The sequence below is a fragment of the Bos javanicus genome, chromosome 3, assembly GCF_032452875.1.
Source record: "Bos javanicus breed banteng chromosome 3, ARS-OSU_banteng_1.0, whole genome shotgun sequence".
Lineage (NCBI taxonomy): Eukaryota > Metazoa > Chordata > Mammalia > Artiodactyla > Bovidae > Bos > Bos javanicus.
In genome coordinates this window covers 98,696,659-98,714,807 of record NC_083870.1, presented here as the reverse complement: position 1 = coordinate 98,714,807, position 18,149 = coordinate 98,696,659, and the positions used below count along the sequence as shown (strand labels likewise).

At 51.6% G+C, this 18,149-nt stretch overlaps 1 protein-coding gene across 2 annotated transcripts in view; it reads right to left on the bottom strand.

Annotated features, from left to right (window-relative positions):
• TRABD2B (TraB domain containing 2B) overlaps positions 1–18,149 on the bottom strand; it is a 221,284-nt gene that overhangs the window by 38,908 nt on the left and 164,227 nt on the right. The gene's annotated exons all lie outside the window — the stretch shown is intronic.

The following is an 18,149-nucleotide window of genomic DNA, read 5'->3' as shown; positions in this document are numbered from 1 at the left end:
TCAGGATCACTTGGAGGTATAGCCAGGCTGTGGATTTCTAACAGGCTTCCTGGGAACTTCTTTAGCAGTCTTATGGCTTCTGGCATTTGAGCCCCATGGCTCTAAAAGAACATGGTCTGCCCAAGGCGTAAGGCCCTGAGACATGATCTAAAATGTCTCATTTTAGGTGGGGAAATTGAGGCTCAGGAGGGGAAGGGGCATGCCCAGTTCTGTATGTCTGGGACTAGAGCCAGCTCCACATATCTGTGCACCCAGACTCCTTTGGTCAAAAAAGGGAGGAGCTTGACCATAAAGCGGGTTATTTAATACAATGAGAGGGAAAAACAAATTGCAAATCCTGTGTAAAGCATCAGGAGGTAATCTCAGGCTTCCTGTCTTTGTTGTTTTTCCAGCTCCAGTCTACCTGGCAGGGCTCAGGCCCAGCTCATCCTGTCTGGAAACAGGGTCCACCCCAGCCTCTTGGTCCACGTTGATTCAGGCCCAGGCATCTCTCACTGCAACCCATGCTTTTTTGCAGAACCCCCTCCCTTCCCATTGATACCATATTCTTCTGCCACAGCTATCTTTTAAAAACAAATCTGATTGACTTTAGTTTTCTCTTTTTTTGCTCAAAGTTTTCATGGATGCCTCCTGCCCTGAAGATAAAAGCCTAGCTCTTCACTGGAGCATGCACGGCAGTGACTTGGCCCCTGCTGTGGTCAATGACCTTATTTCTAGCCCTTGTGTCTCCCAATGCTCAGCTACTTAGCAATCTTCTGACTCTGTGCTTCGTACATGCTGTTCCCTGAGTATGAGAAACCTCCCACCTCTACTCTCTACTACTTACAGATCCAGACTTGATCTTTCAGGCTCTGCTTAGATGTCTCCTCCATGAAGATTCTCTGACCACCTGGGGGCTGGGTGAAGGCCTCCCCCTAAAGCTCTCATAGTCTCTCTGCGTGGTAGAATGACACAGTCATGGCCTCAAATCTTAACCTCTCCCTATATACATATAGTGGGCACGTTTGGTTGTGAGAGCTGGACTGTAAAGAAGGCAGAATGCCAAAGAATTGATGCCTTCCAACTGTGGTGCTGGAGAAGACTCCTGAAAGTCCCCTGGACAGCAAGGAGATCAAACCAGTCAATCTTAAGGGAAGTCAACCCTAAGTATTCACTGGAAGGACTGATGCTGAAGCTGAAGCTCTAGTATTTGGTCATTTGATGTGAACAGATGACTCATTGTTAAAGTACCTGATGCTGGGAAAGATTGAGGGTGTCAAGAAGGAGTAGAGGGTGTCAGAGGATGAGATGGCTGGATGGCATCACTGATGCAATGAACATGAAGTTGGGCAAACTCCAGGAGATGGTGAGGGACAGGGAAGCCTGGCGTGCTGCCGTCCATGGGGTCGCAGAGTCAGACACGACCAGGTGACTGAATAACAACAATATACATACACCTGGCCAGCGACCTCGGTAGCTCGCTCACATTCTGACTCTGGACTTGCTACGTGACAGGTGGAGGCCAGCATCACAAGCCTCCACAGACGAATGGAGAAAACATTATGCACGCCCTGCTGCCGCTGCCTCACACATGCCCACATTGTTTTGAGAACAGTCCACACTGGCCTGCTGGAGGGTGAGAGGCGTGCAGGGCAGAGCCCAACTGCTTCCATCATTGTCCCATCAAGGTCGTCTTGGTCTGGCCAGCCAGCTCCCAGGCAAGCAAGTGAGCCCAGCTGAGCCCACGTGCCTGCAGCTGGGCCCAGACATCTGAGCGAAGGCTTCATAGCACAGCTGTGCTGAGAGATGAGCGACCCACCCTGCTTCCTCCAGCAGGGTGTGAACATCGGATTGTAACTACTATTTCACTACCTCTCTCCCCACTGAGGTTATGAGCCGCTTGAAGATAGGAATTACATCTTATGTATTTTTGCATCGGCAGCACTCAGCACTGTGTCTGGTAAAGGGAGGGTGTCACCCATCCTTTCTTTAGCACTTTGACACCTGCTGTGGTCAATTCATCATTCAATGTTGCTCCGTAAATCCTTCACACTAGCCCCTAGAACTCTGGCATTCCATCAGCACGGGGCACGCTGCCACCACGTGGTTCCAGACCACCTAATCTGAACAGAAAACTCAGGCCATAAGTACACAAAGTCTGGGGAAAATACTGTCTTGGGCAACGGGACCAAGCTTGTGCTTGTGAGATCACCTCCGCCCATCCCCTCCGGCTTTTGTTTCCAGCGGGGCAGGGGAGCTGGAGTGCATGGAGCTTGACAGCACAGGCTACTCCCTCTAATAAGCCAGCTGGAGATGAGGTCAGGCCCCACCAGCCTACCTCTGGGCCTTCTCCGGGCCGCCAGGTTCTGGCTGTTCCCCTTGAAATCTGATCTGCAGCCACCTGGTGTGGGGTGTCGATGGCGGCTGGGTGGCTGGGGATGGATCACAGGAGGCAGTGGCCCTGTTGGCCCAGACATCGCTAAAGCAACAGGCACTTCCTCCCGCCCAGCACATGCCTGGGACGAAAGCGTCCATGTCGTGCTGGAGCGCGCTGCTCCTCTGTGGGGCTGGGACACACAGACTTCCTGTGGCCACACCCTGTGCTGCGCACACCTGCCCCTGATTCTCAGTGCCGGCACCTCCTGGCCTGTGCTGAGGTCATCGGCTCAGGCGCTCAGAAGACCTGGCTGGGGGGCAAATGGTCTCCCTGGACCCTCTTCGATACACAGAGTCACTTCTGCAGACATGTGGCCTTCGTGGAGCTGGGAGGCGTTCTAATGAATGAAGCACATCACAGTCTGTAGGGTACTGAGAACAGTCCTGGCATGCAGTAAGTGTGGAATAAATGCTTGTCAAATACAACTTGGAATAAAACAGTTAGGCCTAAATATTCTTGGATTGGAGCCGGAAGGTCCCTTAGGGTCCAGTGGTTTCTCAAACCTTTTGTAGCCATGGAATCCTTTCCTATAGTTCTTGTTTTCCAAAGAAACCTTGCCTGGAACTCAAAATGTGCAGTGGATAGGAATGAAAACTTCCCTGATTGATGAAAAGGAAGCAGACTAGTGGCTGCTTGAAGTCTCACTGGCTCAGTGACCCCTGTGACAAGCACCTAGTGCTTCTCTGTGGAACCCGCAGGTACCCTGGAGCCTCGTTTGAGAACCAATGATCTCTTCCTATGCCCTCTTCATATGGAAGAGGAGAAAGGACAGGGGTGCAGAGCAGGCAGGGTGAAGCTTGCCCAAGGCCACACGGTGAGCTGGGGGCACCGTGGGCTCACTATTCCTCAACCCCCAACGGAGGACCCTTGGCTGTGCCCCAGACCATGTCCGGGGCTGGATTTCCAGCTGGCTACTGGCACAGTCCACATTCATCCCATGCACCTTGCCAGATCCATTTTCTTTCAGAGCCTTGAAAAATTACCAGAAACAGGCAGGGAGTGTTTGTTATTAACATATTAGAGATAAATCACTGCAATCAGACCATTCAAGAAGCACCCCTAGGGTGGCACAGTTGAGGAGTGATGAGACTGGGGCTGAAACCCAAGCCTGTCATTCCAGACTCCCCTCAACCCCCACCACAGACCCCCGAGCTCCCCTTGGTCTTGGCACTTATCCCACTGAAGTGTCCATTTCAGGTAATTCCCTGTTCCCTGTCTAGACTGAGAGCTTGGGGTGGGTGGGGACCCTGCCTCTTTGGTCACAGCTGAAGAGCAGACAGTCAAGAACTACTTCAGAGAGTAGGATGCTGACCCGAATCCCACGCATGACCTTCCCCACCATTCCCTGTCTTGTACCCATCCTCTGCAGTTTGAAACTCGGTCCTCATCTATTTATCACGGGATAAGTACATGTATTGAGCACTTATCATGTGTCAGGAACCCTCTAAGCCCATATTAACTTATCTAACCTTTACAACAACTCTGAGACAGGTCTAGTATTAACTCCATTTAATAGATTGGAAAAAAAAAATGAAGCAAAGAGATAGCGAGTAACTCAATGAAGGTGACAAAGCTGGAGAAGGCATGGCAGATGCACTGGGGCCCAGCCCTGGAGCCCGTCACCTCAATGCACCACTGCCCTTGGGGCTTCCCCCTGCTTTCCCTGGGAAAGAGCTAGCAGGGGCAGTCCTTAATCACAGATGGGAAACCAAAGAAGCAGAGGGGAAGGGGACACAAGGCCACTTGTCTTGTAAAGGACAGATGTGGGCTATGAAATTTACTTTTGTCTGGCTCCCACAGGTTCCCACAACCAGGGCTTCAAAGTAATACGTGCTTCTTCATGAACAATCCTGGCACTTCCAACAGACATAGGGAAGCTATACTCATTCGGTCATTCAACAAGCATTTACTTTCTGATTTTCTGCAGGCATCTGGGATGGTTGGATTAATTGGACTTGGTTACCACCCACAGGGAGCTCCTTTTAGAGGCAGATAACACCCACTGGCCATTACCATGGAGCATAGCTGGTAAGTGGGGCCTACAGGGCCCAGCGCACGGGCATGAATCAGTGCCCTGCCCTGCTTCCTGCTTCCTTGTCATTCATCCCAAATCCCCAAGCCTGGCCCAGCTCAGACTCCCAGGCTTCGATGCCTTCTGCTCCCGGCCACTTTAGAATAACAAACCCTCCTCGCCTGTAGCCCTGGTGGCCAACTCTAGGATAATGTTTATGATAAGCCTTTGACATGAAATAACAAACATGGGGTGAAGGCAAGAGCCACCTCACTCCCTTGGATTGCCGGGTGTGGAGGCCTGGCCACCAAGAGCCCCGAGGGTCCCAGCACCCCCCTCAGTGGTGCCTGCAGGCCACGAGCTGGTCCACAGGGTCTGCTGAGCGTAGGCCTGGAATTTAAACACATCTTCAAACACGGGCTTCAGATGGAGGGAGGGAGGCAGGCGCCAGGAGGGTGGGGACAGGTTTATTGTTGCAGATTAGTCTAGTAAACAGTCCTAGAGGGGCTGGAAGGGTGAACACCACCACCTGTGTTCGCTTGTTGGCCCTACAGCATCATGGTGAAGAGAAGGAAGGACCCGCTTTGTTAGGAAGGTGTTTGAGACAGGCCTGGCTCTCAGGCTGCGGCTGCCACTTCTCACCCACCCCGAAACACAGGGAAATCACAGCCAAGGCCCCAACCCGCTCAGTGGTGCTGACGGAGCAGCCAGCATGGGCCACACACTGTTCTAGGTCGGGGGATTTAGTCAGGGACAAAACAGACCTAAATCCTGCTCTCTCTGCTGGGGAGGAAAAGGAGAAAAATAAAATAACTGGCAAAATGTTAATATTTAGTGAGTTAAAGACACAACAATGGTTCCATTTAACTGAAAGTTCAGACCCACTGCCCCCTGTCATTTTGGGCTCCTCGTGTGTCTTAATCAACAGGCAAAGAAGGGAGTTACTGTGTGGGCTGGGGGACTGGTCCTGACGACCGGGGGAATCGGACTGCTTTTCCACAACAGAGGTGAGGATGAGCATGTCCCCCGGGCAGGAGATCCCTGAGGGCATCCAGGCCCTGTGGGTAACTAATGTTGATGGGAAACGACAATGACCCAATGCAGGCAGGACGTCTAATGGCCCAGACCCTCCACGAATGAAGGTTTGGGTTATCCCACCAGGTAAAGAACCACGACCAGCTGAGAAGCTTGCAGAAGGCAAAGGGAATGGGTAGTGGTGGTGCTAACAGATGAAGGCAGTTATGAATGCCAGCTTCGACCACATGACCAGTTACAGAAACAAGGACTGTCCTGGAGTATTTCATTAATTTGTTAAGAATGTGTGTGTGTGTATAAAATCTTTGTTTTCTTCTCTCTCTTCTTTTTCTTTTCTTCTCTCCCATCATGGTAACAGAAGACATGTTGACTTTGTGGTTAAATATTGTTAACTCAAGTACTTTAAGTATCAATTCAAGTTATGGTACATCAAGAAGAGTAAATAACTTCCACGCAAAGATTTTGCATCCTCTTTGGGGGAAGGCATGAGTGTGCTTTGGTTGTATGTAGAATTGTTGTATCATATTAGGATAAATGAGGCTTCGTTATTATTTATTTGGAGATTAGGTACCCTTTTAAGGAGATACTGTATGAATGCCAACTTGACAAGGGGGGAACTTGTGATGGTTAATTTTGCCAACTTGATTTAAATTGATTGGCATGACGGGTTCCACGGGCCGTGATAAGGATGTTGAGAAACTATCCTACACCATAATCCTTCCAGAGAATGGATTGTTATTCCCATATGACACTTGAAGAAGCCAAGGCCTTGAGGCTGGTGAAAGCACTAGCCTGAGGTCTTGCACTGAAGAACTGGAGCTGGTATTCAAACTCAGCTCCGGCTGACAGGTCCTGGGCCTGACTCCCAGGCTGCTTCCAGCTAACCAGACAGACGAGTAGGGACCAGCCTGTGAAGCCCAAATTCTGAGCAGTCAGCTGGGAAGGAAGAGGTCTGCTAGGACCTCAGCCATGGGGCCCGCTCAGAGCTGGCACATGAGGAGAGGAAAGAGGTCACCTGGCCCAGGAACCCCACCTGGAACGTGGCCTCCTGTTCTGTTTCTGCTCTTTGCCCCGCCTGATGGAAACTTACTCGACTCCTCTCTCATACTGAACTCTTCTTCTCAGCCTCAGGGCCTGCCCCTTGCTCCCGCTTCTGCCTGGAACCCTCTTTCACCCAGCAGCTCCCAGTCCCCTTTCACTTGGTTGCAGAGGCTCCTGTCTCAGGAGGACTGTCCTGGGCAGGGCCAGGTGAGTTCCCTGCTTAGTGCCCCCGAAGCACTGGCACTTTCTGAACCATTGCACTCCCCCTGCTTCATTGCTTTGTTTTTTTAGTTTGTTTATTAATTTTTGGCTGCACTGGGTCTTCATTGCTGTGTGCGGGCTTTCTCTAGATGCAGAGAGTGGGGGCTACTCACTAGTTGCAGCACATGGACTTCTCAGTGCGGTGGTCTCTGTGTAGAGAGCAGGCTCTAGGTACATGGGCTTCAGTATGCAGCATGGGCTCAGTAGTTGTGGCCTGCTCACTCTAGGGGGCACGGGTTTTAGTAGTTGCAGCGCAGGGGATCATTAGCTGTGGTTCGCAGGCCTTAGAGCGTGCAGGCTTCAGTAGTTGTGGCTCTTGGGCTCTAGAGCACAGGCTCAGCAGTTGTGCACACAGGCTCGGTGTGCACAGGCCTTGTGCAGTGTGCTCTGCGGCCTGTGGAATCTTTCCAGACCAGGGATTGAACCTGTGTCCCCTGCATTGGCAGGCGGATTCTTTGTGCTACCACGGAAGTCCTGTCATTGCTATTTAATGCTCGTTCTTCCTGCTCGGTGGTGAATGCTCCAAGGGCAGGCAAATCGCCTTTCTTGGTCTTGGCTATTTCCCCAGCAAAGCGCACAGAGCCTGACGCTTACATAGTAGATGCTTGAGAAATACTTGTAGAAAGAGTGAATGGATGCGTGCATGAAAAGCTGGACCACTCATCCCAGGACCCCACCCTGAGCAGCTCCCTGCTGGGACCCCACACCCTCAGGGCACAGAGGTGGCACCGAGCCCCTGGACCCTGGGCCACGTGTCTGTCAGCACCGATGTGGGTTGGGGTGAAGGGCAGCTCTGCCTTGCAGGAAGGTTTCTCCAGCCTGGGGGAGATTTCCTCAAAGGTTAGAGCTTGCCCGACTCTGACTGAGACTTATTTATTTATTCTCCTTGCTCCATCGGCAGGACCAAAGCAGCGCTGACAACTTCCCTGCTTCCTTCTCAGTACATTGAGTCCCCTGGCCCCCGGCACAGAATCCTGTCTCCTGACACTGTGCCACTGAGCAGCAGGCCTCCAAATAAACACAGGGCTTTCTGGAGCCGGGGACTGGCTCTGGGCTGCCAGGTAGGACCAGAGCTCCCATCGTCATCTGAATCTCCACTATAAAGCCCTGAGTAAGTCATTTTCCTTCCCTGGGCCTTGGTTTACCCACCTGCAAAAAGGACCCATTCACACATTCACTGAATAAATATTTATTGCGCACTTAAGTACCAGATGCTGTTCCACACCCTGGAGGGAAAACAGTAAACAGCAAATAGAGATCCTTGTCCTAATGCAACTTTCATTCCAGTAGCAGGAAGCTGACAATATACAAAAACAACTAGTAAATATCTATGTTAGGGAGTGAATGTAGCTAACAAGAAAACAAGGCAAGGAAGATAGTGTGTGTGTATGTGTTTGTGTGTTGGGGGATGACATTTTACATGAGATGCCCAGGAAAGGCACAATGAGAAGTGACATTTGAGAAGAGGTCTGAAGGAGAGGAGGGGACTATCAGGTCATGGGAGTATCTGAGAGATGGAAGGGTTTTCTGGGCAGAGGGAAGAACAAGGACAAAGGCCCTGAGGCAGAAATGAGACTGATGGGTGTGAGGAACAGGAAGAGGCCAGCATGGCTGGACAGGAGGAGGCAAGGGGGAGCTAGTCGATGAGATCTGTCTCAGGCAGAGACCCCACAGAAAACAGATGGTGCACTGCCAGTGAAGTGAGCTCCAATGAAGTAAGTTCAACTGATTGGGTAACTGAAGAGCATTGCATGATGGGAATATCCACAGAGGTATGACTGGGGATGGTGGAGCACTGAGGAGCAGCAGCAATGGGAAGTTTTCCTGCCCTTGAGCCCTAATGGGAAAGGGGGGGGTCAGAGACCTGAAACCAGCCAGAGCCACAGCTGTCAAAGGGGACGACAGCTGTTGTTCCATAGTCTGGACCATGGTGGCTGGTAGGAAGGAGGAAGTGGGTGGCGGCAAGAAATATCCCAACTTTCTTCCCCTCCTGCCAGTTCATCCTCTGCCTATGCTTCTTATTGAAACCAGGATAAGACAGGCCCAGTGTCAGCTCCGGGCTCAGAGCATGCAGAGCAGAGGGTTGATCTGGAGAGGCAAGGGGATTCCCAGCACATGGGCAGAAAGGTGGGGAGCACATCCTGTGGGGTCTGTGGGCCCTGAAGGCCTCTGGCTTTCCCCAAGGGGAATGGAAAGTCCCGGAGAGGCCGAGCAGAGGTAGCTGCATGGAATCTGGGGAGACGGCGTGAAGCAAGGAGATGAGGCTGAAGATGAAGGCGGAAGTGCTGAGCACTCTCCTTCCTCCCCTCCCCACACATACCCTGTCCCCAACCCCAGCCACAGCCCAAGAACTTGGACTTGTCTTCTAGTGCAGGCGTTCTCCGCTCTGTGGACGCCCACCGGTTAGACCTCGGTGGAGCGGCCACATCCTCTGTCTGCCCTGCAGTGTGGGCTGGCGGGCTCTCTGCGCTTTCCTGGGCCGGCCGCGGAGGCTGACTCACCCTCGCGTTCTTTCCTTCTTTTCTCTGAATGCCTCATTTCTCCACCCAAAGACCACCCTTCAAGATCCCAGCATTCCTCTTCTGTCCTTCAAGTCATGCCAGGAAATGCTCATAAATCCGGAGCCACCCACAGGAGGAGATTAGCATTCTGCTGGTAGGGAGGCTGATAGCTAGGCTGTGGATCAGGCTGAGGTGGGCGGTGGGGACAGGCCCGGAGGCTTGGGGTCTTCAGGAAGGGAGTTTGCATGGGAGTCTGCTCTGATGGACGGCAGAGGGGTCCCTTGGTTTCTGGTTTTAGGCACAAGTAAGCCCAAGGGAGGCTGAAGACCTAGATTCTGTTGCTGCAGGCTCTGAACCCAGAGTAGGCGTTGGCCCACTTTCTGGTCACAGGGTTTCCCTCTGAAACACGAGGGTGTGGGAGTATCCAGCTCTGCCTGCCATGTTCTATGAAGCCAACATTTTAGGACAGTGACACTCCACTATCTTATGACTTAAACTGTCTATGGTTCTAGGCACTTGGCATAAGAAAGTTCATTTATTCTTTGTAACAGTCCTGTGAGGCCAACATTATTGACTCCATTTTACAGACGGGGAAACCAAGGCGCAGAGAAATAAGTAACATCACAGGCAACCCCACTGTTAGGGTTACATGACCCCAGTGACCCCAGCCTCAGCTGTGCCTAGGCTCAGCACTCCCTGACCCCAGCATTGACTGTCTGTCATGAACTATTTTTGCTCCCCAGTAACTACTTCAGATCTCCTAAGTTGAATACACACCATGACTGGAGGGAAAAAATAAAAATGTATCAGGATCCTCTAGGCCTGCCTATTTTCAGTTATAAACTTTTGAGGAACTTCAAGGTGGTGGAGGAGGTGGACAGAGAAACAGGTAATTATAAAACACAGGGATAAGTTAGTGATAAAAAGAAAACAGGGACCTTTGGGTCTCAGAGAGGGTTTGTGATACACCCTGGGAGTTGGTGAAGGAATCAGGCTTTACGCTGGACTGTCCAGGATAAGTAGGGTTTGGAGAAAAGTGTATTCAAGGTAGAGGGGCTGGGAAATGCATGACATGTTTTAAGACGTGTCAAGAGTTAGGCCAGGAGGGGACACAGTGGTGAAAAGCCTTTAGTCTCAGGCCAAGGGCTCTGCGCTCCACCCAGCCCTTCCCTGCTGGATGTTCAGACAGTGGGCTGGTCACCTGTGGAGGAAAAAATGGGTGGGGAACCACAGACGGGAAGACTGAGACCCTTAGAGGGACAACGGCCTATGCGGCAGGCAATCAGTTTGCGGTGGCCATGGTTACCACCATCATCATTATTATTGTGAAGCAGCTGCATCCATTGGTTGGCAGCATGTCATTTTTATTTTTCCTGCTGTCTCAGACCTGCCTGCTGACACAGCTGCCTAGACTTCAAAAGGCAAGTCTCCATTTTCATTTGCAAAATCAGTATGAAATTCCTAGAGGGCTTGTCTAATTCCTTCTGGTCTGACCACACAGCAATTACCAATTTGCAAGGAGGAGGGGGGGAGCCTCCGGGGCCCGCCAGCAGGGAGGGGACCTCTGTTCTGCCTTGGGCCTGGGCAGCGGCCAGGGAGGACGGGTTAGGGGTGGGCAGTTCCAGGTGGCCTGGGGTGGGAGGTGGGGGGCTGGCTCCGTGAGCACTCGGTGCTGATGAGTGAAATCGTTTCTCTGCTAAGTCTCAGGCTACAAGTGTTCAGAGACCAACCACACAGAGCAGCAGAAGGGGCAGGGCTCTGACACTGACTCAGATCTGGGTCCTGGTGCATTCAGGCTGTGTGAAGTTGCCATTCTTTGGGTGGTGTACTGCCGTAAGAACATGGGCCAGACCCTTTTCCTCTCCAGGTCTCAGCTGACTCATCTGCCAAGTGGGGAGAATAATATTTGTTCTCCCTGCCTAGGGAGCTAGCACCCTAAAAACCTTGGAAAACATTACTGTTCTTTAGGGCATTTTAAGAAGCTTCTGCTCCCTTAGGAGCAGTGGGGTGGCTCTGGGTGCAGGGGGAAGGGAGGAGCCAATGTACATGGATTGATTCCTATTCAACCATCAGTGATCACTATGGATTTGTACCAGGCCTGGTGATGGGGCCATGGAACCATATCAGCACCATTTCTATCCTCAAGGAGCTCAGGGTCAAGGATGGGGTAGAGTAAAGCTGGAGGTACCCAAGGAAGGCTTGCAACCCTAATGTCACTCGTGAAGCTGGGCACAGGGATGGACACAGTGCTGTGGGAGCCCAGCTGGAAGGTGGGGTGGGGGTGCTTATACAGCCAGGGGAGGACCGCAAACGGGACTCATAAAAGAGATGCTTCGTGGTAGGAGCACACATCTGCCACACAGAGGAGAAAGAAGAGGAATTCCAGGCAGTGTCAATGTCCATGCAAAGGCTGGGTGAGGCTGGCAAGTGCAGGGGAGTGCCGATGATCTCCTGGGCTGAGTATAGCATGTGTGGCTGGTGAAGGGCATGAGCTGGGACCAGAGCAGGAAGACAGGACGAGATCTGAAACTCAGACTTTATCTGAAGGACCACAGGAAGCCCTGGAAGTTATAAAGCAGGGAACGACCACTCAGATTTTTAATTTAGAAGCTGTTCTCTGGCTGCTTCACTGAGAAAGGATCCGAGGAGCCCAGGCCACAGTCAGGAGACAGTCTTAGACCTCTTCGGGCTGGGAGAGGTGAGAAGGCCCCACCTGGGCTAGGGGGCTTTGGGGATGAACTGAGGAAATGAAGGCAGGCTAGAATTCCAATGCTTTCCTGGCTTGGATGATCTAGAAGCCTACAACTTAGGGCCTGGAGTCTCTCCCCTTGCTTACCACTGGTACCTCTCCCCTGCCCCAAATTTGGGGCCGGGTCCTTACCTTCTCTTCCATTTCAGGAAGCCTTAGTCACACTTGGGGAAGCAGTTGGATGAAGAGGAGCAGGCTCAGAATGGCAAGAAGGAAAGAAGACAGCGTGGGACTGGCATGGGACCTGCAGCCTTGACGGCCCAGGGGATTAACAATCTTGCTAGGATACATCAAAGGTGACAGCTACATAGGACTTGGCCTCACAGACAAAACTGAAATACTGTCCCCAATTCTCCAGCTTTTCGCTGGTTTAGTCACAGGGGACACTTCTTGGCAGCAAGACAGCGGGGGACTCTGGCTCTACCAAGAGAATGGCAGGTGGGGGAGGATCCTTAGTTCCTCCATGGGATCTCATTGTCGAAAGAGGACGTTGTGGCCCAGAGATGGCAGGAAGGTGCCCAAGGCCACACAGCAATCAGAAGGATGAAAACTAAGACAGGAATGAGGCTTTACTTGGGCAGCTCGGGTCTCCTAGGCCCCCTTATCCTTTTCTTCTCCCCACCACAGAAAAGGAAAATGTTTTTTAGACCCAGGCAAAAGAATGTGAAGCTGAAATCCGAGCCTTGGGTTTTGGGAAAAGAATACAGAGAAGTCAGACATATTCTAAAGGAGCAGAGATCTGCTTACCCTGCAGACAGGAAATACTCAGGGCTGTCCAAGGCCTCCTTCTGTGCAGGTCAGACTTGGGAGGGCAGGCCGAGTGTGAGCTGATGGGAACAGGAAAGTGCTGGGTAAAGGGCTAGTCCACCATGGGCAGTTAAGTTACTAACTTAACTAGTTAGTACTAGTTAAGCTAGTACACCTTAGCTGTAACCTTCTCTTGGGGCCTCAGGCCCAGGCTGGCATAGTCCACTGTCTAGCCTGGATCTGTTGCCAGGGCCCTGCCAGATCAGGGGCAGCGGTTCTTGCTGGCTCCCACCTATCCACACTCACACCCTTCCTGCCCCATCTGGAAGCTTACCACCTTTAAGAAGGAATCCCTTCAACTCCAGTCTTTGTTTGTCTTCTGTTTTGGGTGCTTCTGCAATTGAGAAGGGCAGCAAAGGACCAGAGTTTCTTTCTGCCTTGCAGGGTCTGGGGCTCTAAGAGTCTGTGGGTTCTGTAAGGATATGCGTGTGCACGTGTGTGTGAAAGAGATGGAGACAGAGATAGATAGACAGCTGAGAGATTCCGGACAGGAGCATGGACTGTCCTGTGTACTATCCACACCATTAAAAGCCTAACCACAGACTTACGTTCACCCATGTATCAAACAACAAACATCCCATCTAGGCCAGGTGCTGTGCAGGAGACCCAGAAAGACTCAAATAAATGTGATTTAGTTTTGCTCCTTGCTGACACCAAGGGGCCCCATCAACCATTCTCCGTGGTCAGTCTTAGGCTGGTGCGCCGAGGTTCTCTGTGGTCTGGCCCCTACCATGTTTGGGTCTGCGCCCTCATTCCCCTTCACTCTCTTCTTTTAGTTTTACTTCCATTTGCTGTCAGAGGGCACTGCACAGGAAGACCTTGGGCTCGAGCCTCAGGGTCTGGACTGTTCCTGGTACCCTGAGTATCCCTAACCTGATGCATGCCCACTGGGTCTAACAGGAAAGGGGATGCTATGTATGGTCATGATCTTTAAAAAACCTAAATGAGGCCAGGGCACTCCTGGGCTTAAATCCTCATGGCTCTCTTCTGCTCGAGGAATAACCATGGACTTATTCAACATGCCTCTCAGCTCTGCTTGGCAGGCCCTGCCTGCCTCCTCAGATTTACCACGCTTCCTGCCCTCCTTGCTCTGTGTTTTCAGCATGCTGCCTTGACAGGTTTTATTTGAATGTGTTCTTTTGTTCCCACCTCAGCCCCTTTGCACACGCTGGTCCTTCTGTCATGCGTGCCATTCCCATCTCTGCTCTCCTTTTTGCCCCATTAACTCCTATTTATATTTGTTAGTGGTTTAAGCATCACCTCCTGAAAACATCTTCCCTGATGCCCAGATCAGTTCAGGGTCCCCATTCAAGTCTCTGCTATACCCGGCATCTTTCTTCAGTATGCTCATAATAGTCTGCCTTCATATACTGACATATATAATCATTTAATGTCTGCTTGGAAGTGAACGTGTTAGTCACTCAGTCACATCCTACTCTGCTACCCCATGGACTGTAACCTCTGTCCATGAGATTCTCCAGGCAAGACTATTGGAATGGGTGGCCAGTCCCTTCTCCAAGGGATCTTCCCAACCCAGGGATCAAACCCAGGTCTCCTGCATTACAAGCAGATTCTTTACCATCTGAGCCACCAGGGAAGCATAATTTTGACTTCCTTTGATTAACCGTTTGTTCAATGCCTGACACTGTACAAAGTTCTTTCATTTAAGCTCCCAACAACCCTCTGAAGTAGTTACCATTTTTATCACATTTTACGGATGATACAAAGGAGGCACAGAGTTGCTAAGCGATTTGCCTGAGGTCATACAACCAGAAAGCAGTGGATGAATCAAGACAATCTGGCCATTTTAGCCACGGGCCAATCCTCTGCCTATTGCTGTAGAGACACAACGGGGGTGGGGACCGTGTCTGCTACGCTCATCCTCACATCCTCATACCTAGTCTTGGACCTACCGCTGGCAGCCACACCATTAAAGGGAAGGATGGAAGGACAGACTGGAATGCCCACCGTTGGAAAGATCTCCAGGAACAACCTTCAGAGGCCACATCTGCCCTGCCTCCTGGCTCCTGACTGGGGAGAGCAGTGTTCAAAACCAGTAAGTGTGAATGCTCTGTGGTGACTTAAATGGGAACAAGACCCAAGAGAGAGGGGATATATGTAAACATATAGCTGATTCACTTTGCTGTACAGCAGAAACTAAACCCAACATTGTAAAGCAACTATACGCCAATAAAAACTACTTAAAAAAAAAAAAAAGAAAATCCTATTGATTGTTCAAAAGTTGATATTTTACAGGTTTCTATGTCTAGTCACAATCCAATAAAATTAGGAATAAATAATAAAAGTTGATCTAGAAAAAAAAAAAACATAGTAAGTATACTTTTGTAAAAAAGATGGAGCATGCAGAGAATGCAGACAGGGAGCCAGAGCTGGGCAAAAGCCCAAATGTGGACCAGAGCCTCAGGGTTTTCTGAGGGGCCTCAGAAATTGTGCAGTCCAGGGCTTCTCAGCTGCAGGGTTTCTTTTCAAAGTCGGTTCAGCCCAGGCGCCTGCCACATCTTCCCAGGGACACACTGCAGGTCCAGGCTTGTCTGTGTAGTGGCAGAGGCTTGTCTCTGCCTGCAGGCAAGGCTATTGCAGGGCTGAGATGTGGACCGTGGAAAGGGCACTCCTTCTGCAGTCCTGGTGTCTGCCTCCTGAAAGCTTTGCCTCCTGTTGGAGGAGCCAACCTGCTTCTGAGACTGGCATCTGTTCTGGAGATGAGGTTCCAATCCCTTTACTGGACACAAAGAGGGCCCCTCACCGCCCTCTCCCTCAGCCGCACCCAGGCTCCAACATCAGGAACAGGCCTGGGCGGTCAGTAAGCCTGGGAGGCTTCCCTTCAGCTCCCCGGCCCCCCTTTGAAGGGGATCAGGTTCCCCCACAAACATAATTGAACAAAAATATGAGAGAGAAAAGGTCTTTGTTCTCCCATTTACAGCGTCAGAAAATATGTAACAAATTAGCCGTTTATGAGGCAAGAGAACGGGGCCATGCGCTGCGGCCAGGAGGTGCGGCCGCCACACAAGGGGGCCTTTCAGCACGCCGAGCACGGGGGGCAGCCAAACCAGGAAGGACGGCTCACTGGGTCTGGCACTGGAGGGGCAGATGGAGGCCCCACCTGACCCCTAGCTCGGACTGGGTGAAGCCTGGCGAGTGGACACAGGGCGCCAACCAGGCAATGAAGAATGGGGGCCTAGGAAGGACTGGGCAGTGGTGAGGGGAAGGGGGGACCTCAGGAAGCCTGGCTTCCTCACCCACCTCTGACTGGCTCCCCAGACTGACCCTGATGACCTCCTCCGTGCTGGGGACTTGCTTCTCCATCCCTAACAGGGGAGCCTGGGCTATGCTCTCGCGGCTCATGTGTACCTACAGAAAAGCCTGGTGATGGCTTCCCTGCTGGTTCCTCTGAACCTCAGAACTGGGGAGGTGGCTCTTGGCATTACGTAGGATTTTTCTCTCAACTATTTTTGATTTTTCTTTTAGGGTATGATCAAAAATTCCAGCTGAAACACCGACAGAGGATATCACTAAGGTCAAGAGGAACCAGTGAGGGGATGGTTGGCTGAGCAGGAAGCTGCCCCCTCAGAGGGAAGATGGGGAGAGCGTTTCTTCTTCTTTTTGAGTATTTATTTATTTTATTTGTCTGCTCTGGGTTTTAGTTGCGGCACGTGGGATATTTCAACTGCGGCACAAGAACTCACAGTTATGGTGTGTGGGATCTAAGTTTCCTGACCAGGGATTGAACTTGGATTCCCTGCATTGGGAGCATGGAGTCTTAGCCACTGGAGCACCACAGAAATCTTAAGAGAGCACGTCTTTCTTCAACCTTGTCCTGGCCATTATTTGCTATACCAGCATGTCCAGAGGAGCAAGGGGTGGGCTGAGAGCATTTGGAAGGGGCTCGTTGGGGCTATCCTGCTTGGTGATTCTCAGAGCTCAAGATTTCACACGGTCTACTTGTCCCTCTGTGGTCCCGAAGCCCTGCGACCTCAGCAGTTCACTTGTATTCTATGGTGCTGGCAACTCATGGCTTGGTATTACTGATTCTGCAGTGACCGTGTGTTCCTGGGGCTTCTGTTTGCCCATGCCCTTCACGCTGCTGCAGGGCTAGCACGTGGCAGGCCAGTAAATGTCGTGCAGTCACTCAGGGCTGGGGTCTCCCCTGCGGCAGCTGGGTCATGGATTCATGGAGTCACGGTGTCTGTGCTCACACTGGCATGCACTTTCTTCTCGTCGCACAGGGGCAGGAGGCCCACGACAGCCCCAAGCCTCTGAGAGTACAGGCTAGTGAGATCATGGGTCCATGCCAGTCTGGGGTAAGGAATTCCCGCGGAAAGCAGGGTGCTGGGCTTCAGCATGAATATCCTGAGTGTTTCGTTTGCAGTCACAAACACATCGCTTTCCTGGACCTGATTTTATTTATTTTGATTGGATCTTAACAGTTCTTTACAAGGTTGAAACCGAAGCCGCCTGAGGTCCCTGGGAGACTTGCTAAAACTTCAACTGCACCCAGTTTAGCAGAGCAACTTGAAAGTCAATCAGCGGTGAGGGACAATTTGCCTCATTATTTCCAGCCCTGGAATTTGGCAGCAGACGGAATTCTAGGCCTGGCGTGGATGTGGCGCAGGGCGATGAACACAGCAGGGTCTGTCGCCCCTGGCTGTGTCTGAGTAGGGTCTGGGGCCAGTTGGGCTGATATTCCCTCTGAGGGTGGGTGGTGCCAGGAAGGATCTCCTACTTGGGGAAACAAGGGCAAGAAGCCCTTCAGACCCCAGGTTCAAGGTTGCTGCTCCAAACCTGTGTGGATCAGTCCTGTAGGTACAGGATTCTGAACACCCATGTGGGCTGAGCCCTGGCTGGGCTCTAAAGAAGCACAGATGGAACCGGACACAGTTGCTATTCTCCGTAAAGCAGCCAGGAGACACTGGGGCAAAATCTTACAGAAGAGAGCAAAGGGCCCTGGGAATTCCCAGGAAGGAACACCAGGGGCTGTTTCTCCATTAGGCCTCCCTTTCTCTGTGAGGTCCACGCTGACCCCAACCTCTGTGTGGTCCCCACCCCTCTCCCCACCCCTGCTTCATAAGCACTATCATTTTCTTCATTCGCCACTTTCTAACACATGATGCTAGTCACTCACTTATCATATGTCCTCCCACTAGAAGGTAAAACTCTCAGTAAATGTTCGGCATGTGAATGAATGAGTAAACCTGGTGGCTTTTTAATACCAGTGACCATTCCCGGGACCTCCATTGCAAGTCCAGTGCCCCAAGCCTCCATCCCTTCAGCAGCAGGGTGCCAGTGCTGGGGAGAAGGGAAAGTGGGGCT